Raw genomic sequence first — 27,417 nt, 5'->3', positions numbered from 1 at the left:
GAACCCATTTTCTTTCCAGTTCTTTGTTACTACGAAAAAAAAAAATGCTGCTATCAATATTTATACACATCTTCCTTGAAGATTCTGCTCTTAGATTGTAATTTGATCCTATACTGCCCCCTATTGGTAATAAGACTCTCCCGTTCTTCACCAAGACCATATTTTTAGCCATTGTGGTTTTGTAAGACATACCAAGGCACTCTCATACCAGGCTGTGACAACACAGATGGAAAAACAGTAATCAAAACATCAATTCAGGGTTCAAAGTTCACCTCTGACTCATAGTGGCTGTGTGACCCTGGGCAAATCATTCCATAGCTAAGTACTCTAGGCAGCTCTCTAAGTTGCAAAGAAGACACTGACCTACTTTTGTAGAGGAAATTCTCTCCTTAGTGAGTTCTCTATATAATGGGGCTTACCTTTGGAGAATGCACAGATCTCCTAATATGGAGGTACCCATAAGGTAACTTGCCTGGCCATGACTAGATTTCCTAAGATTGAGGCATTCTTCATCCCCTACAACATGGGTGGGCATAACCTCCCTTGACTGACTACACTACTGGGAAAAGCTTAGTGTATGAAACTTGCAATACTGAGTCAACCGCTCTTTCCGTGACCTTTACTTTTTCCTGCTCACTCTTTTGTATGTCATCAAGAGGGTGAAGATCCTAGTTCATCTAGAGTGTAGATGCCATGAAATAAATTGGGTGAGAAGGGAAGGACTTCCTTCCTCAGCTTCCCCTTTTACCCCTGCTCATTGAGCCCACATGTTTGTCTTATCCTGGTTCATTTGTCCTTTTCAGTTTCAAGGTCCATTGCTGATTCCTACCGGACTCAGGGTTTCAAGGCATAGTGACCTTGGATCCAAGATTTCAGGTGAGATGGTGTAGCCAATCAGCCTGGAAGGGAAGCTCAGAAATGCTAGGATGGCTGGGACTCAAGTCTAAGAGGGGGGTTAAATTTGGAATTAATACCATGTGCTCTATAAGAACTAAGCTAATCTGTGATTCTAATCCCTTTCCCTTCCCCAGAGACTGAGGCAGTATTTGGGGTAGAGAGGATTATACCTCTTACATTTTAGGAAACTTAATATATTTGGTGATAATACCTTATACAGTAAATATTCCTCTGTAAAAGCTAATCCTACTATTACTAGTTAAGTTGAACTAGAGTGCAGGAAACCATTCATCCCCTGCAACTGAGGAAACAGCATCAGTGGGGTCTAGAACTGCTTACAGAGAGCCTAGACCGTTCCCAAATCCCTTTAATTGTACCAGAGAACCCTGGGGAAGGGTAAAATATAAGATACATGGCCTTCAGGACATGCCAGTCAGGGTAGTCATTGTTACACTTAGGTTACAATCATGGCTTCCGTACACGTCCCTGTCCATTCTATTCTATTCTATTCAGGTATGACAATGACTTTGTATTATTTTTTTAATTTAGCATTTTATTTTTCCCCAGTTACATGTAAAAACAATTTTTAACATTTTTTAAAACTTTGAGTTCCAAATTCTTTCCCTTCCTCCCTCCCCGCCCATCTCTTTGAGAAGGCAAGCAATTTGATAAAGTTTATATGTGTGTGGTCATGCAAAACACATCCATAATAGTCATGTTGTGAAAGAAAATATAGACAAAAAATCAAGAAAAATAGAGAAAGTTAAAAAAGTATGCTTCAATGTGTGTTCAGACACCATCAGTTCTTTGTGTGGGGATGGATAGCATTGTTCATCATAAGTCCTTCAGAGTTGTCTTGGACTGTTGTGTTGCTGAGAAGAGCTAAGTCCTTCACAGCTGATCATCTCACAATATAGCTGTTACATTTCACTTTGCATCAGCCCGTTCAAGTCTTTCCAGGTTTTTCTGAGAGCATCTTGCTCATCATTTCTTAGAGTACGATAGCATTCCATCATAATCACATACCACAACTTCTTCAGCCATTTGCTAATTGATGAGCATCCCCTCAATCTCCAATTCTTTGACCCCAGAAAAGAGCTGCTATAAATACTTTTGTACATATAGGTCCTTTTCCCTTTCTTATCTTTTTTGGGACAAAGATCTAGTAGTGGTATTATGACTTTGTATTCTTGAAAGATATACTAGCTTAGTGATGTTCTGCCCTGTTCAACGAGGTTTAAAAAGTTGGATGACTAGAGTAACAGAGTTTCAAAATTGAAAGGTAATTCAGAAATCATCTTAAAGTTCTGGCACTCATCATCCAGCATATAAGTTATCACTCAGCTTCGTTTCATATTCAGATAAGAATGACACCTATGGCTTTATCCAGTCATTGAGAAAGATGGAATGGTTTGGTACAGGACCAATGTCATTTTTCAGATGCTTCAATAAGACCTCTCTCCTAATTGACATTGACATCTCTGGTTTTGGGTCTTCAGTAAGTGTCCCTATATTATCACTTAAACCCCTTTTCTGCTTGTCCACAAGCACATCATGAGACTTTGTCAAATACTTTGCTGGTGATCTTTTCTTGAAGCCAAGCCGGCTCTTTCAGATGATGGCTTTTCTAGATTTTCACCAATCGTTCCTTTCACAAAAGGTTTTAGAATCTTCTCAGGAAAATACTTGAGCCCAGTGTCCTAGAACCTATAAATTCCTTCCCTTTAAAAAATCAGTACAATGCCTTCTATTCTCCAATCTACTGATACTTCTGTCCTTCACAATCTATCAAAGGAACTCAGTAGTCCCTGGCATGGAGGCCATTTGGCTTCATGACTTGAACTTATGAAGAGCAGCTAGTTCCTCTCATTATCTTCTCACTTATGCTGGATTTCAGCTCCCTATCTACCACTCTTCTTCTGTCCTTTCCAATCCAAAGAAAATTTCCCTTGGTTGAAAAACCAAAGCCAAATGGGGTTTGTGTCATTCTCCCTTCCCTGTGCCATCTATCATCCTTCTGTCCACTTTGACCATTAGTCCTAGAGCTGTTTTGTTCTCTCTTCTCCCCATCCTAACAAAGCTGGAAAAGTCCTGATTTACTCAACAGAACCACCCCCCCCCATCATTATACCATTTTGTTAATAGTATGTATATAAGTATATATGTGTATGTTGTCTTCCCTATTCAAATTTAAGCTTGTGGAGGGGAAAGACTGTTTTTGTGTTGTATCCCTGGAGATTAGAATAGTGTTCATCATATATCAAATGCTTAATAAATGCTTGTTGATTTATTGACAAAATAAAAACAAGACAGAAGCATGGACTATGAATTATAAGTCCTAACATAAAAAAGTTCTGTTGATCTCCCAGATTCTATTCATATGCAGTCAGAGGAGATATAGAGCTAGAAGGGAAAAGCGTGTAGGGCAGCTCTCTATAAGAAAAATATACTCTCGAATGAGTAAATCCAAGAACCAGAGTAAGAAGCATTTCGATAAAGAGAATTCAAGACATAGAGAAAAGGATTGTTTAAATGAGCTATTCTTGTACTTTGTACAGAAGATTTTCATGGAGTGAAACTGGAATGGGGAAAGAAGCAAAGAGTGAACTGATGCTTTGAGTCCAAGCCTCCAGGAATAGACTTCCTGGTGGTGAGATCACAGTCCTGAGGTATCGGATGGCCACTCTTTATTTCTCTGCTGATAGATTGAACACAAAAATTATTTTTAAAATTTTTGTCTTTGTATCTTGATCACCTACCACAACACTTTTTGAATAGTAAGTATTTAATAAATGCTTGTAGAAAAATAGATTGATCCAAAAAGAAGAAAATATTTTCGTAAATCTAGCTAACTCTTAAAATATTGCTTTTAATTGAGACATATATTCCTACGTGTTGTTAGTCCAGACTATATGAAGAACTTTCATAATCCAGATGCTATGTTGGAGTAACATTCTTAAGACTTCTTGTGGTTTCTATGACAACATTTACATCTTTATTTAATGTTGGAATAAATTCAGTAGCAACATAAAACTCAAGAAGCTTAATTACATTGTACTACTTGTCCTGAAAACGACAGATGATCACCCAATACTGAAGATACTTTTGGCTCAGTCAGAAAACAAGAAAGATGTATTACTATAGGTACAAAGACATTATTGTAGTTAATGTTTTAAACATCTGCTTAAGCAGTTCATCTTGCCACTTGAAGTTCCTCCCATTTTTGGAAAGTGCACTTTGAGAAGGAAATAGAAAGTTTGAATAATTACCAAAGTCAGATGAAAGAAACACAGTATTATCTCCCTCATAGAAGATATGCCATTGACCAATAACAATCATGGCATACATATTTAAGGAAGAGAGAATGATAGGACTGATAATGGGATAGATGACTGGATGGTGATAATAAAAGTCTAGCTTCCCAATTGATTTTGAATTTTTTCTTCCTCACCAGGGAGAGAGAACTTTGGATTAGAAATGACAAAACAAAAAAAAAATGATTAGAGATATAATAAAGAAGTACTTACCTCTCTTGCTGAGAGTGGCTTGCAAGGTCCAGGTGATATACATTTGAAGATATTTTAAGAACTGGTAGCTGTGATTGTTGAGCCATTGTCAGTAACTTTTGAACATTTTGGGGAACCAGAGAGGTACCAATAAATTGGAGAGGGAAAAAAGTCTCAATTTTCAAAGAAGGATGATACTTGAACCTACAGACTACAGGATATGGGACCTGACTTCCAATCCAAGCAAAATTCAAAGACATATTTATTGTTAAAGTGAAAGTTAGTGAATATCTAGACAAGACAGTAAGTAGTAATCACAAAAAGATAACACGGCTTTATTAAGAAAAAGTCATGCTTGGCTATACTCATTTTCTTCTTAAATACAGAGTTTCTGTACTAATGTACCAGGGAACATGGAAGACATATTTGGCTTAGATCCAAAGAAAGCATTTGTTAAAGTCTCTCATGCCGTTCACTTGAAATATATGGAGGACTACGGCCTAAATAACAATCCAATTTGATGGACATAGGACCATTTAAATAAATAGACCAAATACTAGTCATTAATGTTTGTATGTCACTTTCAAATATGGACTCCAGTGGAATTCCTCAGGGACATATGTCATTTATTTATTTTATCAATGACATATATAAAGGCTACAAGGATGGAGCAAAGCCAATGGATAACCAAAAAGTCATAGTAACAGAACTGATAAGACATGACAACAGACAGTCTGCAAGAGGCTGGCAGGCAGAGAAGAATCTAGAATTATTCCAAGATGATAAACTTGAGTGACTGGAAGAACCAGAATGTCTTCTAAATAAATTCAAAAGTTCAGAACTATGGTCGACATATGTTGAGTTTGAGGTGCTTGTGAAACAAATAAGGAAGGATAGATAGACAGATAGGTAGATAGATAGAGTAATAGGTGCAAAGGGAGATAGTACCTCTGGTGTGAGGGCTTGCTGAGCCCTTTTCAGGGCAGCTTATGTACCCTTTGGTGTCTACCTGTCACCCAACTTTCACCTGTGCCTTCAATAACCTGTAGCATACACTGTGGCCACACTCTGATAAACAGTCTCAGTAGACAGGCTAAACCAGAATGAGGGTAACTGAAGTGCCTCAAACCTGTTGGTGAGTTAGAGGGGTGTCTATCTCAAACATTAGAAAATTTCGCCCTCAGAATAGGCAGTTGTGAACAGTTTGTTCCAATGGGCAATGAAGGGGGCAGAAGCAAGGACTGAGGAGCACTTCGAGCTTGCTCAGACATCAAAGATGAAAAAGTCATCCACTATGTCCTGAGACACTAGTCATCTTGACTTTTATCTTCTTCTGGATTCTGATGATTTTGGAAGAAAATGAAACTGACAATTATGCGCAAGTCTGCCACACTTAAATCCAATTTACACATGAGTCAAGATAGATAGATAGATGGACAGGTGGAAAGAAGTTAGATAGAATTGTTGATAGAGGATGGATAGATAGAGATAAGATGAGATCTATAAATATAGGTTATATAAATATGGATCCATATCTATAAATGACATCCATATAATTATGGGTTTGAATATGAATATACATAGATAACTTACCAGACATCTCCACTTAGACTTCTCACAGGTTTCTCAAAGTCAGCAGCAAGCAGAGCTTTGAACTTTGTAGAACATGATCTCTATTTATTCTTCTAGTTTGTGTTACAGCAATGATGAGATTGATGGATATAAAGGTAGAAATATATAATTCTATATTTCTTTATAGGCTATATGGACAGAGGTGAGAATTCTCATGGGATCTGAGAATTCACCAAGGCAGATAGTATAGGGAGAAGGGAGGAGCATCTAGGACATAGCCTTGACAGACATTCACCTAGTGGATGGGAGCAGGATGACAATTCACAAAAGGAGAAGAAAGAGACAGAGAGGAGTAGAATTGAGAGACAGATAAATGCAGAGACAGAGACAGACAGCAATAGAGAGATCAGTATTATAAAAAACAAAGACAATCCAGGGAAGTTGAGGGAGGGCAAGTCTCAAATGTAAAACCTTTAAAGAGGTAAAGTAGAGTGAGATTTGGGGAAATGCCACTGGGATTTTGATAATTTCAGTCAAATGTGGGGGTATTGGAGAAAAGTCAGAAGTCAGATTATAAAGGATTTGAAAATGGAGACATGGAACATAGACAATTCTTTCTAAGAGTTTATCTAGATATACTATTGTTTTGGAAAGAAAACTCACTACCTATAATCTAGAATACCAGTCAGTAAAAGACCTGATTATATCCATAGTTACAAAACAAGACAAAGAGACAGATTGAGTGGCATATAGAAAAAGGAGTCTCTGTGAAACAAGCAGACTTCTGACTATGAACCATTTCCCACAGGCACTTAGTGAATGCAGAAAACTCATGATCACGCTGCGTTCACAACTGTTTAACCACTGGCCTTGGAGACAATTTGCTGTGTTTTAGGGGAAGAAAGACAAACTTAATCTGTTTGTCTGTTGTTGGCCTTGGGGTGGAGGAGAAGGACAAGAAGAGACTGAAAAGACTTTGACTTTTGATTGACCTTGCAATAAGAACTGGGGAGAAATCTAGACTAAATATAGGAGTCAGATGTGACTGCCAATTTACATTGAAATGCAGCCTTTCAAAAATGCACTTATTCATGTTAAGACAAGAAAAGTTGTTTCTTTCTTTTCTACTATGGTGTGAGAGTTTGAGGAGTTGTAAGGGTCAAATAAAGGGTTGGGTGTAAAGGGTTATTAGGGTTGGGGAGCCCTGCAAGGCATTTGTAGGTGATGGGGAAGGAGCACTGAGAATTACAGGGTTAGCAAATATCTCAACATCCATTTAGTCCAGATCATAAGGGAAAAACAAAACAATCCCCAGTAGCACACATCCCAAAAGTAGCCATCAAGCCTCTGCTGGAAGATTGTTAAGGAGGGGAACCTGCTACCTTAAGAGAGAATATAGTTATCACTTCCACATCATGGGCATTAAGGGTGCAGTGCCTCTCATGATCTGGAAAATCCAGATACAAACTTTTGGCCTTCCCTTCATACAAGAAGTCTGATTTTTTTTCTTTTTTTTCTTTTCTGGGGTGTTTATATTACCTTATTGTAAAATTTGGGTTGATATTATACAAGGCTATACATATATGTTATGCATTTCTGAGTTTCTAAACTTTTTCTGTGTCTTCTACTGGCCTTTGCACATCATCTGTGGCTTCAGTGAAACTCTCAAGAATTTCCATTTAATTTCTTACACCAACCCAAAATAAATCGAAATCATGATGGGGAAAGTCCAGATGTGAATAACTGTACATTCCACTTGTGTAAAACTCTAATTGTTCCCTCTTTGACATCTAAAATTTGATTCTTCACAACTTCTTCCTATTACCCAGCTACATGACCAGCTAAACTTCTTTTATAGTCATGCATCTCCATGCTAAAATTGTTTTAGGAGCTTCTCCCTAATACTTTGTTGAGAATGTAGTTCCACCTACTCACACTCACTGTGCATCTCTCCATCACCCTTTGAGTGACCTGCAATGGCAGGCAGAAATAATATATTGGTTCCACAAAGATTTTTATACACAGCTTTGCAGAGCTCATTACTGGATTTTCACAGGTATGATATTTGTCACAAGAAATTATCATCCATTACCAGTAGTATCTTCATTTTAGTCTTTAGACAAAACTACATTGGGAATTAGACAGGAGACTGCACCCTAATTATTGTAATATCCCCTTAAATATATTTAGTATTTTTGATATTCAAATGGTTCTTATATATTTATAATTTTGACTCTTGAAAGTATCTTCTTAGGTAGGCAGGGCATATGTCTATTTATTTATCAAAATGGCTTCCTGGAATGAGCACAAGAATTAGTATCAGAAGACATGGGTTTGAGTCTTGAATCTGCTACTTAGTAGCTAAGTGATCAAATGACATCGTGTATGCAAATCATTTTGCCAATATTAAAGGGCTACATAAATGTTAGCTAGCATCATCATCATCATTATCCTCTTCAGCAAGTCACCTAACTGGACATTGATTTCCTCACGTGTGAAGTGCAGATCATAATGTTTATCCTACCTATCTTATAGTTATTCTTGTGAGTAAATTGCTTTTAAACTTTACAACCCTCTAGAAAAGTGATCTAAGTCCATTGTTTATTGAATATGCACTATCAGAAAAAAAAAAAAACTTTTTGAAAGACTCCTGAGATGTTGAGCCTGTGGACTGGCTCAGAAAACATTAGTCCATAATCCTTAAAATAACAAATATATCCATGTGTCCTATAACCTACTGCCACAAGGTAAACCAATCCCTCCTATATTAATTAGTTTGCTCTTTTTTTTGCTTAGGTTTCTATTCCTTGGAAATTAGCCTCATCAATCTCAGAATCTCCAACCAAAAGCCTATGGCCAACTGTGCTGAATTGGGGCTACAATTTCACAGCTTGGAAAGAATAAACAAACAATCCCTTCTTTTGCCAAGTCTAGCTTTTATTATGGGCTATAAATTTTCTGTAGCATTCCAAGGTCTTTGAAGCATATTTATGTCCATCTCTAAGATAAAGAAAAGTTTAATCTTCGGCTCTTGGATAACTTTCTCAAGCTTTTGTGATGTGGCATAATGCTATATTGCATTAGAGTATTCAACCTAATTTTAAGAATTTCTGAAATTCCAGAATTATTCTACTTGCCAATTAATCAGTTTACTTAAGAGTTCAACATACTCTCTATGGGAACAAAAATTTTTAGATGTGTGCTTTTTACAATCTGATAAAGATGCCCAGAGTTTACAGGCTCACTGAGACCTCTTCTGACAACAGTTTTAGTATATCCTTGAATGAAAATGTAAGTTTCATCAATAAAAATTACCTTTATTCCATTCTTATGTCCTCCAGTCTTTGTATTGTCTTGCATATTAAAATTATCTTTTCTTCCTGGCAATGGTTAACATCTATTTTTAAACTGGTCTTCTCACTGTTCTTCTAATGTCAAGATAGCACCACCACTCCATAGAGGAATCGGTAGGATCTGCTGCAGCTACCAAGTTTTTCCTTGCCTTCTAGGGATTACTTATGCTGTTATACAGTAAGTTGAATTGTTTTAAGTGGCATTTCTTGACTTAAAAAGAATATCGACCACATTTTCCTTTGTGTGGCTTATTCTGTATCACTATGATCCTTTAAATGTTTAGCTTCACATAAGTACAATAATTCTAACATTCATTGAAGTTGCTCCTTAATAACTACAATTTTTGCATATTTTCATAGAATAAATTCTATCATTTTTAAACAGAATTCAAAACAAAAGCAAAGAACATGATGTAATGCATGTATGGCACAAAATACAGTACTCAGTTGAAAGAAAACTAAAATTGTGGAAACCAAATCAATCTTGTTTCATGTGGCCAAGACCAGACTTCTGAATCACAAAATGAAAACATATCAAAATTACTACCCATTACATGGAGCCTGTTATTCTCTACCAGTAGAATATAAGTTTCTCAAGGCCAAGAACTGTTTCATTTTTACCTGTGTATCCTGGGGCAGCTGGGGGCTTAGTGGATAGTATACAGGACCTAGAGTCAGAAAGACCTAAGTTCAAATCCAGCCTCAGATGCTTACCAAGTGTGTGACCCTGGGAAAATTATTTAACCCTGTTTGCCTCAGTTTCCTCATCTGTAAAAAAATGATCTGGAGAAGGAAATGGAAAACCATTCCAATATCTTTGCCAAGAAAACCCCAAACGGCATCAGGAAGTATTGGAAATAACTGAAATGACAGAACAACATCAAATCTCCAGCACTTGCCACAAGAGGCTAGCACACAACAGATGACCAACCAATGCTTGTTGCTTGGTTGATTGACCTAGGAAAAGAGAAAGCTAAGGAGTCTTCATGGAAATGGTAGTGTTTAATTTTGATCTTTGAGGATTTCAAAGATAAATGGATACTATAAAGAAGAAAACTGAAACTCAAGCAATTTTAACAACCTGTCCAAGTTTACATAAACCAGACTTAGAGTCTAGACCTGCTGAACATAGTCCAGATATGTTCTCAAAGTTGGATCCCACTATAGACCAAAGTGAACCTTAACCAGATAGTCCAGGTGAGGGTCTATTTCATTCTAACTGATTTCCATAAGCTGCCTTTAAATTCAGACTCAAGTACACCTGATTCTCCCCTCCTCTCAAGTTGTTAGTATCTTTCCTTTAAATTACTTTCTATTGACTGTGTATGCATTTACTATTTGCTTACCTACCTAAAATGTTGTATCTCCACTACTCAATTCCCAGGAGAATGTAAGTCTCTGTATATAAGCACTAGCTTTTGTATTCTTGATCCACCTTGACTCACTCTCTGGAGTTCTCAGCCTTTTCAACAACTTCCTGCCCACCCTGGAGTATCTTCTGCCCCAATGCCCACTCTCCTTATTGGTTAGTCCACATAACCAATTTGTGAGAGCCCCAGCTACGCTCACTTCATTCCCAGTTCAAATCACCTCTTTGCTATCAGCTTTGCCTTCCTCCTACTCCCTCCAAGCAACTTGAAGGCCAGAACTATATTGTTTGGATTTGCATCCCCAGTGCTCAGTGAAGTATCTTTTGCACAGTAAGAGTTTAATAAATGCTTACTCTTTATATCCATCAAGGTGTGCCTGGACACACTTGATATGGTATTTCATGCGAATATACTTCAAGTATGTATCAAAGGTATGACTTGCACCTAGGCCTTTCTGGTCTTAGGGCAAATTCTCTATTTACTATTCTACAATGCCTCTATAATGTGTTGGCAGGCCTGGAAAGGCCTGCATTTCATGTCCTAATTATCTATTCTGCAGTAAGATCATTGGGTATTTTGAATGCTGGTAAGCCACTGTGGCTCTGCCTAAATTCTCCATCAATGTGAAAACCCTTTGAAGAATACCATTCCCAAGTGGATGCCCAGTCTAGCTAATCAAGATGGAGAAAGAGAGGAGGGAGGGAGGGAGGGAGATAGAGGGAGAGAGAGAGAAAGAGAGAGAGAGCGAGAGAGAGAGAGAGAGAGAGAGAGAGAGAGAGAGAGAGAGAGAGAGAGACAGACAGACAGACAGACAGAAAAAAGATAATGAAGGAAAAATGTATTCAATTCATCCCAATTTTCATACTGACAAAAATGAGCTACACTTAGTTGGCTAAATGGAGTAGATTGTTCCCAAGTATTGTATTTTAAGCATTAATACCACCAAATTATGACCTATATTGGGATTTGGGCATTACTCAAAAACATTACTCAGAAAAATGCATGGCTCAGTGGAGCCATATATTCAATTATACTTGAAAGAAACAACTACAGTTTGAAAATGTGTGGTTATTATTAAAGTAAAAAAAATACCTAATTAAAGGCCTCTGTAGAACCTTTGTTTGCTGTGTAAAATGGATTTTTGGTAACACTGGCAGTGCTGGCCCAAGAGCAGGGCAGCACTAGCAACTTTAGAATAGGTGTTCAAGTTCTGTTTTATATTAGCTTGATTAAAGTGATACAGCATTTACAATAAGGATGCTGCTATTTCAATCTCCCTCAGATCCAACAGCTCAGGCAAAATATGTTAGAGGCTTATGAGATTATCCAATTAGGCACACCATTCCATCTATCCTCTCTGTGGGTGCCTGGTTCCTTTTGTGCTATCAAAGAAAACTGTAACAGCCACCCACTCACCCTCCCACTTTCTTGAATTCTGTGAGAATAAACCATTTCTTTCAATCTTAGTGAGTGTATAAAAATGTTCTTTGATTGAGCCAGTGGTGTTAGTCCTCTTTGAATACATGAGTTTGAAGTATATATTCATATGGGGGTCCTCCTTGCAAAGGATTCTAAACTAAATGTAAAATTAGTTCGCTTCAGTTTCATTTTTTGAATATGATTTACAACTAGCTCATCATGTCCAAATATCTGTCAATACTAGAAATTTTCTTTTGTCAGCTCCAATCCAACCCGGAGATTGATCTCTAACTTTTATTCTTAATTGCCTTGCGCTCACAAGAATATGTGTGTGTCTGTGTGTATATGTGAGTGTGTGTGTATGCTTTAAGAAAGGCACAAGCTATGAAAGTAGTTTCAGGAAAACTTTTGACAAGTGTGACAGATGGTAAAAGAAAAAGATACATTTTGTTTATAAAAAGAAAAACCCTCTAAATGTTGAAATTCCAAGGCATATGGAAAAATTACTTTGCATTAAATTAAAATATTTCAAATTTGTGGTAAGGTAAGGTGAGAAATGGGGTCAAAAAGTGTTTTCTGTGCACTTGGAATCCAAAGCCAGTAAAGCAGGAGAGGACCTCAGCAGTCATCTTGCTTGAGAAGCTAGGAAACCCCAAATCTTAGAGCTAGAAGTGACTCAGAAGTCATCAAAAAATGAGGGTGGTAATAGCACCTACCTCACCAAAGTACTATCAGGACCAAATCCACTTCACACGTGCAAAGTACGTTATAAATATTGAAGTGCTATGCAAGTGCTATTATTAGAAGGAGTAGAAGCAGCAGTAGCAATGGTCATAGTGGTAGCAGCAAGAGAAGCAGTGGTAGTAGTAGCAGCAGCAGCAGCAGCAGAAGCAGCAGCAGCATGTGACTTAGATCTTAGCAATGCAAACAGAAAGAACAGAGAGAAGAAAATGAATACTTCCCAACTGTAATGACCAAGCCTGTTCCCAAAAAGGAGTTAAGTAAATTTGCCCCTCACTCAGTTGGAGAGGTGAGTGACTGTGAGTATGAAATATTTCATGTACTGTCAGATATAGTTGACAGGTATTTTAGTTTTTGCTGGATTGATCTTTTTTCTCATTCTTTTATTTCTTTCTTCACTAGCATTAACTTACTGGATGGAAGAGGAGGATATAACCACATTGTCAAGACAAAAACCATAATTAACAAAAGATAAAATTTAGTGAAAAAACCATAAGCAGAAGTCATTTATTCTAACCTCTACCTTTCCAGCATCCCTGCTAAGTGGACATCCAGACTACACTGGAAGACCTCCAAGGATGAGAAGCCCACTACCTCTAAAGGCATCCCTTTCCATTTGGGAACACTTCTAATTCTTAAGCATCTTTTGAACCTCTTATTGAAATGAAATTAGTCTTTCTTAAACTACATCCCCTGATTCCTAGTTCTCCTTGTGAAGGCCTCACAGCACATGTCCAGTCCTCTCCTTTTAAAGATGAGGAAACTTAGCCCAAGAGAAATGAAGTTTCTCCAGGAAGTTAGTGAAAACCACGAGTCTAGGTCTCAGTTGTGTTCCATTCAACAACCTCATTCAATTCATTGCAAAGCAACAAGCATTTATTAAGCTTACAACTTATACCATTTGCCAGGAGCTGGGGATAGAAAGACAGAAAAAAATATGGCCTATCCCTCAGGTAGCTTCCATTCTACTAAAACATAGTTTTGATATTTCTGGGATATTGGAAGCCTATTCTATTGGGCTTCATGGTTGTTCTGTTTCAAGAGCACCATTTGGTATGCCAGTTCACACAGGAAACTTGTTATACGTATGAAGGTTATAGTATCACAGATCTAGAACTGGAAGGAACACTGGAAGCCTTCTAGTACATCACCCTCATTTAACAGATGGGGAAGCCGAGACCTAGAGGGTTAAGGGATTTCAAGGTTGTACAGCTAGTGAATCAGCAGAGGCAAGATTAAAACTCAGGTTCTGTGACTCCAAATCCAGTCCTTTTCTTACTGCTCCACTACTCCAAAATCACAAATCAGTGCTAAAGGATCCTCATAGCAATTTTACTGGCTCTCAGAAAGGGTGAAAGTGTGTGCTTGTGTGTGAGTGTGTGTATATTGGGCGGGATAAGCTAAGCTCCTGGAATCTCATCATCATGCTAATTGACTGAGTCTTTTATTCCTCAACACGTTCTCAATTACCTCAATTGCTTCTCCCCTCTGATAGGAGGGTTGGAGAGTAGAGCAGCAAACTTCCCCCACAGCATCCTTTTAAAGAGAGCTCTGAACTTTCAGAACCTTCCAGGGGAAGGTTCCATTGCTCCATTCTCTATCAGCATTCTCCTTGGTTTTGATTCCATGAAACATCATGATCCCAGGCTGGGTACCCCTAGGCCCCTCTGCCACTTTTCAGCTTGCTTTCCGGTATAGTCTTTTCCCATTAGGTTGGAAATTCTTTGGAGGCAGGGATCATCTCTTTTCCTCATTTGTCTTTGCAGCGCTTCTGTACAGTGGCTGGAACAGAGTAGGAGCTTAGGTACTTAATAAATGTTTACTGAATTGAATTGTGTGTGTAAGAGAGACAGAGAAAGAGACAGAGACAGAGAAACACAGAGAGAGAGACAGAGGCAGAGATAGAGATGATGATGATGATGATGGTGAGGATAATGATGATGTGGTATATAAGGGGCAGCTGGATCACTCAGTGGATACAGCCCCAAACCTGGAGTCAGGAAAACCTGAATTCAAATCAGGCCTCAGTCACTCGACCCTGTTTGTCTCAGTTTCTTCATATGTAAAATTAACTGGAGAAGGAAATGGCAAATCACTCCAATATCTTTGCCAAGAAAACCCCAAAAGGGATCACAAAAATAACTAAAAAAAAAGTAGTATATAAAGAACTGTATTTGGACTCAGGGAAACAGGAATTCAAGTCCTACTTCTGATAAATTCTAGCTGTGTGGTCTTGGGCAAATCACCTAACTTCTCATATTGAGAATGATAGATGGATGGATAGCTAGCTAGCCAGCTAGATAGATAGATGGCTCTATGATCCCTGGATATTATATCCAATGATGCAATTCATAACCCATCTGTGCCTCCTTATCCTGTGGCACTTTTGTCCATGCTCTTCAATAATTTCTCCATAGGTTATCCACCCATTGCATGGCTCCCTGCAGGGCATTTCTTTTTGTCTCCTGGCAACTCAGAATGCCAATGCAGCACAGAGGATATCAAATGGTTGACCTTTGTTTCTGTCATGGGACCAAATCATTTTCCATTTTTATTCCCATTTCCCTGATTTTTTTTTACTCCTCATATTCTTTGAAGTTAGTTTCTCTTTAGTTATATGTTGCAGCTTGCTCACATCTCTCATGTGTCTCTCCATTGCCTTCCCATGGAACTTGCTGTTGAGTCATTTCAGTCATGTCCAATTCTTCATGAGCTCATTTTGGGGTTTTCTTGGCAAGGTATAATTTGACATTTCTTTCTCCAGTTATACTGATATTTAAGGTGGGACTTTTTTTTACTGCTTTCCCTTTTGGAACACTGAAGTAATCAAGTGCCTTTGATGAGTCTGGACTTTGTTTCTTTGATTAAATCTGGGAGTCTTTGATGATCTACTTAAGAAGCAAGAAAGCCTAGTTCACATAGGTTTGATTCGCATACAGTAATTGTGATGCCTGAAGAAGGGTCACATGGCATTGAGTCACATGGTTGTGATTCCCTTTGACCATGAACAGGGTATATAAGTTCTGAGGTTAGCGTTTTGTTTGGGGGTTCTAACTCACTGGAAGAATGTTGTGTGATTTGACCAGATGAGACTCTGGGCAGCCATTGTTAAGATCCCCTCAGGTTGAAAACCTGCTTCCTTGGTAACTATGTACTAAGATGTTAGACAGAAAGCTACAAGCCTGTCTACTGCTTTGTGTTATTTGATCTGTTGATATTTTTTATTTGTAACTTCTGTTTTTATTTGCTCTGATGTTCAGGGTGCTAGCTTTTCCCCCTGAACTAAGTGAATGATATATGCATATTTGATTAAAGTTAGGTTGTTAACCTCTTAAGGTTGCTTTCCTTAGAAAAGCAGATCAAAGAACCTATGCTGGCAGCTCTTCTGTATGCTGGTGTCGTTGGTCTTACACAGCTATAATAACCAGAGGCCACATTTTTGTTACACCAGTTTATTTTACAGATGAGGAACTAAAGTAAATAGAGTTAAGTGACTCACCTGGCGTCACACAACTAGTTCTTGTTTGAAGCCAGAGTTGAACTCAAGAAGATGAGTCTTCTTAATTCCAAGCCCATTGCTTTCCATCTACCATGCCTCCCAACTGTCCCCAGTACCCTGTGGGATATTCATTTATAAGTCTCCCAAAGCTGGAGTGTTTGAAGATGTTTAGCCATACAACATGACTGGTAGAATATCCATATTTAAAGGATAAACTTTTGTTTCTGGAGCTATTGAAGGTGTTTTTCTCCTTCCTGATCCAGGTTTTTCTTCAATTGTTAAGCTCTGGACCCAATTTGTTGTGCATCTGCACCATCTATACCCAGTATACATTCTGACAGATGAGTTATATAGGCTCCTGAGTGGAATTCAACATGCTTGATATGTACCTACCATGAAAAAAATTGCAGTGCTATCACCTTCTGGGAAACTTGGTTTTAAGGCTTCTTTTAATGTAGCCCAAGATTACTAGACCATTCTTATCCAGCCATCTGCCCCTAGAATTTTGTCTTGTGTACTTTCACTGATTCCCTTCTCCATCCCTGAAGGTTCACCTTCCAGACTGGACCTGCTACAAGTATATTTCCCACTCAGTTTATACCTCCACTCTGGAGATATGCTATTCCTGAATCATGAGTGCAAACTTACCTTAGCCATTATATCTAGCCAGCCTAAGATGGTGTTTCACAACCCATCCAGCCATTTACCAGGAAGCTAGGTCCTATAAGGCATCTTGCCATCTACTTTGCCTATGTACTTGAATATCACCCAACTTTTCTATCCTTTGCTTGCAGAACTATAGGTAAACTACTGATCAAATCAGTTATAAAATTGCTACTAGGACTAAGCTATGCTTCTGTTCACCATCCTTAGATTTCCAGGACTGAAACTACCTACCTTGACCACAACTGCAACATATGTGTTGCATCCTCTAATTAGAATATAAACTCTTTGGAGGCAAAATCTGTCTAATTTTTGTATTTGTATCCCCAGGGCTTAGCATGGCACCTAGAACATAGTAAGTAACTAAAAAAAGGGTTTTTTTCCCATTTATTCATGTATTAGTTTTCATGACTGCCATATTACTGTGTTGGCTCAAAATAGGTCTCCAAAACCATTGCTCTTTTCCAAGCTATTTTCTATGCATGTTTCTTCTACTTTATGTTTCTGAAATTGATTTTACCCCACTATTAAGATCATATGTGTAGCCCTATTAAATGTAACATTTTTCAATTTGCCCCAATGTGCTTACCTGTCAAAGGATTTTTTAAATCCTGACTCTATCAAGCAGTGTGTCAGTTCTCTCTAGCTTTGTGGCATGTACAATTCTGATAAGCACTGTGGTGATTGAAATCATCCAACCTACAATAAAAGACTGAAGCAAAGCTCTGAGCCAATGGCACTTTATTAAAGGGTTCATTTATTAAAGGGTCCCCTCTAATGAATGGACCTCAGATCTTCCTCATGATCTGAGATGCCTCCTCCTTCCAGGGTTCCATTTTTATAGGGTTAGATATCTAAATACTCAAGAACAGCTATACCAGAAGCAGAAGAATTCAATTTTTTAACATTACACATAAACTAAAATAATCAAAAATGATCAGTCAGCAGCCACAAGTTCAGCGAAGCAAGGAATATCTCCTCTGACTAGGTGGTCATATGATGGGTGAAGCATAGGTCATCTCGACTGAGTGGATGGTTATAAGATGGTCATAAGAGGAACACCTGCTCAAGTTGGACAAGAGAGAATGGTCTTCAGATACAAAAATAATCTGGGGGGATTTTCCATGTAGTTGAGTCACCTCTGCTACACTGGGCTTGGTCACTATGACAAAGAAAAACAAGGGTGGAAGGTCTCCAGCTAGCTTCCTATCCTTATGCAAGTGATATTATCATATGAAGCTCATAGCTCTGGGACCAAATATATAGAATTTATAATTATATTAAATTCATTGATGCTGATTGGAATAGAGTAGGGCAGTCTTCATTGAATCAACTTCCTCAGCATGCCATGTGTGCCTATATCCAAGTCACTATTAATAATGTCATACAACACAAGGCTAAGCACAGATCCCTGGGGTAGTCCACTGAAGACCTCCATCGAGGTATATAGGATCCTAGGATTGTATGGCCAATAGAGATCATATCATCCAAACCCCTCATTTTATAGATGAGGATTCTAAGATCCATGGAGGTTTGGTGACTTACCTAAATATGCTTAGGGATATAGTATCCTAGGGTTGCATGGGCCAGTAGAGACCATATCATCTAATCCCCTCATTTTATAGATGAAGACTCTAAGACCCATGGAGGTCTGGTCACTTACCCAAACTTGCTTCGGTTGTAAGTTCCACAGGAAGACCCTATCACTCCAGCTCTGCTTGTCTTTCTGGGTTGACTAGTCTTTGAATCCTACCATTCAACTACTTGTGAATCTTCATCACTGTGCTAAAGTCATCTCCTTCCAGCTGTTCCATAAAATAGCATGAGTGACTTTATTTGGTGATTATTTCTAAGCACAGGACTAAAAAGTCAGTAGCAGCCTGAATTCTCCCTCTTGTTATCTGTACTCAACTGGATGTTTGTATTTGCACTCACCTACAAAGCATTTGCCATAGCCAAGCTTTTCACCCCATTACTTGCTCCCTACAGATTGAGCAAGTATATAAACAGATCAGAAAGCATGCCTAATATGGCAGTAGCGACCCTGGGGCTAATTGAATGGCTGCCTCCAGAGAGGAGGGCTCTACTCAAGTCAACAGTGAAACCTCAGGCACCAGTGCAGCCACCAAGGTAACACTGCCTGGGGTTGAGGCAAAGAAAAATCAGCTGCCAGACATGTCTTACAACTTTATTATTGCAATTGATCACATTTATGAAGACATCATAGAGTTACAAACAGTTATAATCCAAGAAGGCAGTTATAACAATGCAAAGTGGTCCATCACCTCCTCCCAGTGACAACTTTATTACTGTGCTGGGTCGCTATTGCAGCAGGGAAATATAGCCACCATAAGTTATTGGGAAATGAAACAGCACAGCAGGCCACGGATTACTGTCGAAAATTTATTTTTTTATGAGGCACAATAATTATACTGAACAGTTACCAAATGTCTAGGCTCCACAGAACCTACTGAGATCATGCCTACAACAGGGAAGTTCTTTTTTTTTTTTGTTTTCTGTGAACAGTTATATTCATTAGGCACAGGGAGCAGCAAAGGCCTAAGAATTTCTGACCCAGAATGCTCCAGTGTAGCTCCCCCAGGCTCCCCTATGTAAGGGTGATAGGTATCAAGGTGGCTCTGTTCTGAAGAAATCCATCAAAGCACTTGACTAAACTTCCTGTCTTACACTGCCATCCACTTCTCCAGTTCTTGACCCTGAGAGCAAGAAAGATCCAAAAAGCTCTGATTGTATACTCTCTGGTCTAGCACAGATAACAATATCTCCCTAACTCATATAAATATTGAGGAGTTAAAAAAGTAACTGCTTGAGAGCAGGGACCATTTCATTTTTGTTTTGGTAGACCCAACCTCTTGCACAGTCCTTGGCAAACATTAGGCATTTAATAAATGTTTGTTGATTTACTGAATTGCCTGAGACTCCAGGAAGTTCAGTGACTTCAGTGTTGTCACAGAGCTAGTAATCATCAAATATAGGAGTTCAACCCTGGTTGCCCTAAATATATTATGCCAAACTACCTTTTAATCTCTTTATTGATAGTTTTGCTGAGGGTGGGGGTGGGGTATTGGTTGTGGACTCCATTGATAGACTAGTAAAGTCTGTGTACTCCTCAGAATAATCTTTTAAAATATAAAATCCATAAACTCATAAAGGGAACAAATTTTATTGAAATGCAGTTACGGATTTGTTTTTAATTTCATGGAATCTGGGTTACGAACCACTAAAACTATTCCTAGATCCATAAAGCTTGACATTCGGGAAGTATCAGAAACAAGAGGAGTCACTGTATTGCTATCATCTTTTTCTCAGATACTGCTGTTTCCATATCTTCTCATCAGATGACAATCAAAATTTGGACTCAACTAGAAAATCATAAGTCCTAGAACTGTCAGAGCTAAAAGGCCCTATAGACAGCAGAATGAGAATATAAGAATGGGGCAGAGGGAGGCTTAGAGAGGAGAATTCACCATATCAGAACTGAAAAAGAATCTGGAGCACAGTATAGAAAATATCAGAGCAGATGGGCCTTATGAAGCCTGGTCAGATCTTGCAGGGAACTAAGGACACAGCATGTTAAACATGCAAGAGACCTTCAAACCCAGAACACAGGATGGAAGAGCACAGAAATTATATCTGCCAACTCCATCATTTAAGAAATAAGTTAACTGAGGTTTAAATAGAGGAACTAACTTATTTGAGGTCACACAGAGGGGCCTAATTGGGATTTAAAAGCCAGTTTCCTAACTTTCAGCCAAGTGGCCTTTGGAGAAATCCTGGCTTCTTTTGAATTCCCTACAGTAGCTATAAAAATGCAAAACAAATTAGTGGTACCCACTACATCTTACTCAATGACTGATCACAATTTACCTATCTTAGATGGTATTGGAATGATGATGATCGCTCACATTTATGTAGGGCTTTAAGAGTGGCAAAGTGTTTCCCATATATTATCATGAATGAGAAACCATGAATATATAGTTAGAAAATTGTCATATGAAAGAGGAGATAGACTTGTTCTGTTTGGTCCCACAGGACAGAACTAGGAATGATGAGTAGGAATTGAAAATGAGCAAATTTAGGTGTGGTGTTTAAAAAAAAATCTTCCTAAGAATTAGAGCTGTCTAAAATAAAAATTAGATCTATCTAAAATGAAATCCCCAACGGGGAGGCAGAGGGCTCCCACCTTCTGAAAGTGTTTAAGTAGAGACTGAATGAGAACACTCTGGTGTGTTAGAAAGGGGGTGCTTTTTGCATTGTGGGTTGGACTCAGTAACCCCTTAACTAGCTCTTAACTCTAAAATGCTGAAAGCATCATAATGTGGAGATACTAGACATGGAAATACCCCTAAGCTTTGGCCTTCTGTTTAGATTTTCTCAAACATCCAACCTCATTTTTCAATACATTCTGCCTCCTTTGATGTCTATGTCTGCATAGAACTCTATATTACAGAAGACGTCATTTTAATTTGAAAGGTCTTATTGGTGCGTTCACCGAATTTTTGTCATATCATCCTCTAATTCTATTTGACAGATGTTGTTGCCTAAACTACATAAGCTGAAGTAAAGTACTGTATGCAAAGCAAAGATAATGCATGCGAACTATAAAGTGCTATATAAATGACAGCTATTACTACTATCACTACCTCTTACCACCAGCACTATTACTTCTTTTTTTTGAGGGGGGAAGACAGGGCAATTGAGGTTAAGTGACTTTCCCAAGGTCAAACAGCTAGAAAGTGTATCAAGTGTCTGAGGTCAGATTTGAACTCAGGTCCTCCTGACTTCAGGGGTGGTGCTCTATTCACTGCACCACCTAGCTGCCCCATTACTTCTAATAATAATGGTAATTTTTACCAACACCACCACCACTACAACTAGTACTACTATTACTACTGCTAGCACTATCACTACTACTAATAATGATAATAATTTCTACCACTATAACTACTCTTGCTACTACTATTAATAGTAACGATAAGAAGAATAATTGTACCACCACCAGCACTACTACTACTACTACTATTACAACCTCCATCACCACCACAACACAACTGCCACTACCACCACCGTTACTACTACTAATAATAATTTCTACCACCCCCATGATTATTACTATTCCCGTTACTACTGCTGCTGCTACTATTACTACTACTAATTTCTCCCAACACCACCATCACCACTAATAATGATAATTTCTGCCACAACCACTACTGTTGCTACAACCACTAATTATTATTATTATCATTATACCACCATTATCATTTACTTCATCATTATGGAGCTCTTTTTGTGTGACAATATGGACACTTCAATTCAAGGCATTCTTGCATTCCGCGAAATTATTTTTTTTATTGTTTTTGAATGCCCGACAAAGCCTACCCCATTGACATTTTTCTTTGCTACCCTTCCATTTTAGTACCTTTGGATTTAGTCTTCTGATTTCATTTATAGTAAGCAGGGGAAGGTTCATATGATTGAATTCCTCTACTGATATGTTCACAGGACAAGGATCTCATATAAAGAACACTAATATGTCATTTGAACAACATAATGCTGTGTGATTTCTGTTACAGGGATTCTGCTCATTTTACAGATGATGAAATTGAGGTTCAGAAAGGTTGTTTCTTGTCCAGACTGGCCCAGATACTGAAGGTCAGAAGAAGCATTTTAATTCAGGTATCTCTTGACCCAGGGTTTCTATATTGGTTTTTTTCTCCTATTCCATCATTCTACCTCCAAAATGGCCAATGGGATTGAGAAGTGGCATCCACCTTGGCTGTAATGCCTGGATGGCAGTGGGGTTTCATAGTAAGAGTGATTTTTGTATTTTTAAATGTGGATAGTAGCCTTTGTTGCTTTATAAACATTTCTATTTTATGATAAATAAAATATCCCTCATCCCCAGAAGAATATTAACTATTTGAAATCAGGAACTATTCGTTGTACCTCACTGCCTAGCATGATGTCTGACACATTAATTTGTTTAATAAGTGTTTGTTGTACTCAGCTAGACTGGATTAGACTGGAACCAATCATATGTATTTTTCAAACATTCTTCTTTATTAGTCACATGAGATGGAATTGGGGCTAAAACCCTTTCTGAATTACATGCGTTTTAATTCTCTTTACATTTGATTAAATAAGTCAAGCACATCAAAGTAGAAACATTTCCAAGGAGAAAGCAATTAGCATAGACAGTGTCTAGCATGTAATAGACACTTAGTAAATGTTTTCCCCCTTTCTTCCTGAAAGACATCTACTATGTCCCCCATGAGCTCTCTCTTTTCTAGGCAATATATGCCTACTTGCTTCAATTGTTTCTTCTATGACATGGTGTCAAGGATCTTCACCACCCTGGTTTGCATACTTTGGTTGTTCTCCTGCTAATCAATATCCTTAAACTGTAGTGCCTAGAACTGAACACAGTACTGTAAATGTGGCCTGACTGGGGCAGAGAACATTCTATAGTGAATAGAGTTTTTAGCTTGGAATCAAGAAGACTTGGGTGACAGTCCTGCCTTTGGCACTTGCTAGCAATGTGGCCCTGCCCACATTATTTATCCTCTTTGACCTTGATTTCCTCATCTATAAAATAAAAGGTTTGACTAATTGTTCTCTAAATTTCCTTTCAACTCTCAACCTCTCAATATGTGACTATGCTCTCCTTTTTCTGGGAGGCTGTTCCTCTCCTAATGAAGTCCAATGTCATGTTAGCTCTTTTCCCCTGTTTCTAGCATACCTCTATATATTTTTCACATGAGTCCAGCCAATATCCTAGGAGCCTTCCTCAGATGGTCTTCACAATGCATAGATACTAAGGCAGCACATAAGATGTCTATTGGGGGCATCTCCCACTTTGGTTTCATGAGTGGCTCATCTCCTTCAGCTCTTCTACACTACTGTGGCAACAGATACAGATGGGATAGTTTACCTCATTGGAGGGAACCCTCACATAAGAAGCATATCTATCTATCCATTGGAATATTTGAGTATAAGGCACCATGTGTGGATATCTATAAAATAAGGTGCTGAACAAAATACTACTAAATGTCAAAGATAATGAGCACTGATGTTATGGATTGTCAGAAGTTGGAGAAACTGATGTGGCTGGTGTTTAGTTGGGAAGACTTATGGGGAAAGATTCATGTTAGATGTGCTTGAAGGATGAATTGAATTGGATCATTAGAGAGCATCAAGATGAAAAGAGCATCTTGGACTGCAGAAAATGGTCCAGAAGTTAAAATTAGAATATTGATTGGGGGGAATTGAAGAAAGACAGGAAAGAGAGAATGGCCTACTGCCATAAGTATATGTAGGGGAATTGCTAGATTATGAAAGATTATCAAATGTACTAGTCCGCTTTTCTCCTCATTCTTTCAATTTAATTCAATAAACATTCATATGGTGCCTACTATGTGCTAGGTACTGTGCTAAGCACTGGGGATACAAATAAGAAATTAAAAAAACAGTCCCTGACCTCAGGGAGCTTAAAATATAATGAAGGAGGGCAATGCACAAAAGGAAACTGGAAATCAGAAGGGAAAGACCAGTGTATGCTCAGTGTAGGGCATCTTATTCCATGGAGTTCAAACCAAGCAGAGCTACAGACAGAAATTGAAGAGTGATCTGGAATGTCCATATCCTGACCATGATAAAGAAAAGTTTTGGGAGAGGTTTGGTGCTCCACCCTCCAGGCCTCTTCAGACTTCCCCCCACCAATGTCTAAGCAACCTTCTCACTGTGAAAGATGCCTTCACTGCTCTCGTCCCTTCCTCCTGTTGATGAGGTCCTTCTGCAACTGCCACTGAGTCAGTGTCTCCAAGTCAACTCCATTTCTTGCTCTTCAGACTGATTCCCCAGGAAATCTCTCTCTCTCTCTCTCTCTCTCTCTCCTTCATCCCTCCTTCCCTGTGGTGATCTGATCTTATTGTTGAGCTCCTCCTCATAACTTCCATTTGAGAAAGTCTGCCCAGGCTAGCCATGCTCATCAATCCTCTGTTGTTTTGACTCTGCAAACTTCTTTGCCGTACCCTCACATGAGTACTTTCTCTCTCTCACAACACCCACACTACCTTCATCACCTTTCAGCTCCACTTAAGTGTTGTCTTACTCAATCAAAATCTAAGCTCTTTGAAGGCAATGAATTTTTACCTGTATTTATTTTCCCAGTGCTTAGCACCACATCTGGCGAATATCAAGAACTTAAAAAGTGCTTTCTCTCCATCTCTGTCTCTGTCTCTGTCTCTGTCTCTCTCTCTCTCTCTGTCTCTCTCTCTCTCTCTCTCTCTTTCTCTGTGTGAGATTCTCACATACACATGATGATAAATTAAATTGATTTCACAAGACAATATTTTCACTTATCGTTGACTTGAAAACTATAATTTTTATGTCTTTGAGGGATTGTTTTCCAATTTTATTCTATTCAATCTTTTCCAATCTGATATCTTCATATTTTACATTTTGTCCCTAAATCTATAGCCATGTATTTTCTTCTATTGAACTAAATCTTTTTTCTTAATAAAATTCTTCAAAGATGCATGAATTTATAGTCCTTTGCTCTACCAACTAACATCATAGCTCCTCCTTCCCTTAATAGAATAGTTTGTGAGTAATTGCTTAGTGGCTAGCCTTCTGGGAATAAGCCCCTTCAAAATAAACTAGGTTGGGGTTCACATTAGAGATATGTGGCTCATCATCAAGCTTTAGTAAAAGCATGTCCAGCTCCATCAGATCTCTCAGAATCTGTGTTCACTGGCAAAGCCTTTCAAAACTCAAGGCCACTTACATGCTTCAAGGGCACATCAGATGAAGACAGTCATGGAGTCTTAATAGAAGATTTAGCTAAAAATGAATGATTAACCATTCATATAAATTTTAAAATACTGTGTGTCTATTCAATTGAGTCAGTTTATTGACTAGGTGTATACTTGGTGTGGATTCCAGGGGTTGCAGTGTCAAAAGCATCTCATACTTGTTCACATACTGTCTTCTGCAACCTTCAGAAAAGCTGTCACTTAATCACTTTTCAAGGATGTGTAACACACATTTTGTTCACCAGATGACATATACTGAAACCATCAGACAAATAGTTTCATTCATTCAGTCAACAAATTTGAAAGGTAAAAAGAGTTTGAGCCCTTAAAGAGCTCATAGTCTAACAGAATAGACAAAAGGCAAGTAATTATGAATATACATACAATATATACACAGGTAAAGGGAAATGAATCTGAGGGAAGGCACTAGCCATTGGGTGTACAAGGAAAGGCTTCCTTCAGAAGATGATATTTGATCTGAGTCTGGAAGGAGGATGCATCAGTTAGTACCTAACATGCATGCTCAGATTTCCCCAATGCTTATAGTATCTCTGCAGTTCACTCAATGACACTTAACTGTAAATATCAAGTTTATTCCTTCTAGCCCCATCAGCATGGCTAGGTGGATTTGGTCAACCTCGATAACCAAAGTCAAAAATAGACGCTGGGGGAAAGGATTGGAATATCGTTCTGAAATGTGAAGACTATGAACATTGAAAATGGCTTTCTCAAGCTTTATGCCCCCATCCCACATCTGAAAAATCTGCTCTTCGTTGACAAAATTCATTCATAAGATTCAAATGATTGATTTTTCAATGGTCATCTGGCTTATTAAAGTACAGTATAAAGATCACAATACACAGTTATAAAGGAATTGCTTTAAGCAATCCTACTTCCAACAAGTTAATGGGATAATGGATTAAGATATAAAAGGGACCTTAAGAAGCCATCAGATCAAACTCGTTCATTTTACAGATGAGGAAACTGGAACACAGAATGTTTAAGTGACTTAACCAGCATTACGCAGCTAGTAAGCGCGTGAAAAAAAAATGTGAACCAAATCCTATCATACTTCAAGTCCAGTGCCCTATCCACTCTACCTAACTGCATATTTGGAACCTGAGATTGGATAAATTTAGGAGATTAGGATGGGTATCCATGTCAGGTCTCATCAGAAACAGAATTCTCAGCAGTCACCAGTCCAGCCCAGTCTTTCTCTGCCTTTCCAAATGTTTGCTAGTCTTTCTTGCCTACCCTATGGAGGCAGCTGTTAGCTCCTAGAGCCACCACTGGAGCACTGGGCCTAGAGTCAGGAAGACCTGAATTCAAATCCAGCCTCAGCCACTCACTAGCTGTGTGTCCCTGGGTTACTCACTTAACCTCTGTGGACCTTAATTCACTGGAGAAGGAAATGGCAAACCACTGCAGTATCTTTGCCAAGAAAACTCCATGCAGGGTCACAAAAAGGCAGACATGACTGAACAACAAGAATGACTTGCTGCCCCAAATGGAGAACCAGAGTAGAGATAGGGCCAAACCCTATCTCTACTCTGGGTGTTCATT

Source organism: Trichosurus vulpecula, chromosome 3, assembly GCF_011100635.1.
Source record: "Trichosurus vulpecula isolate mTriVul1 chromosome 3, mTriVul1.pri, whole genome shotgun sequence".
In the NCBI taxonomy this organism is placed as follows: domain Eukaryota; kingdom Metazoa; phylum Chordata; class Mammalia; order Diprotodontia; family Phalangeridae; genus Trichosurus; species Trichosurus vulpecula.
Note: the sequence above shows the minus strand (reverse complement) of the source record.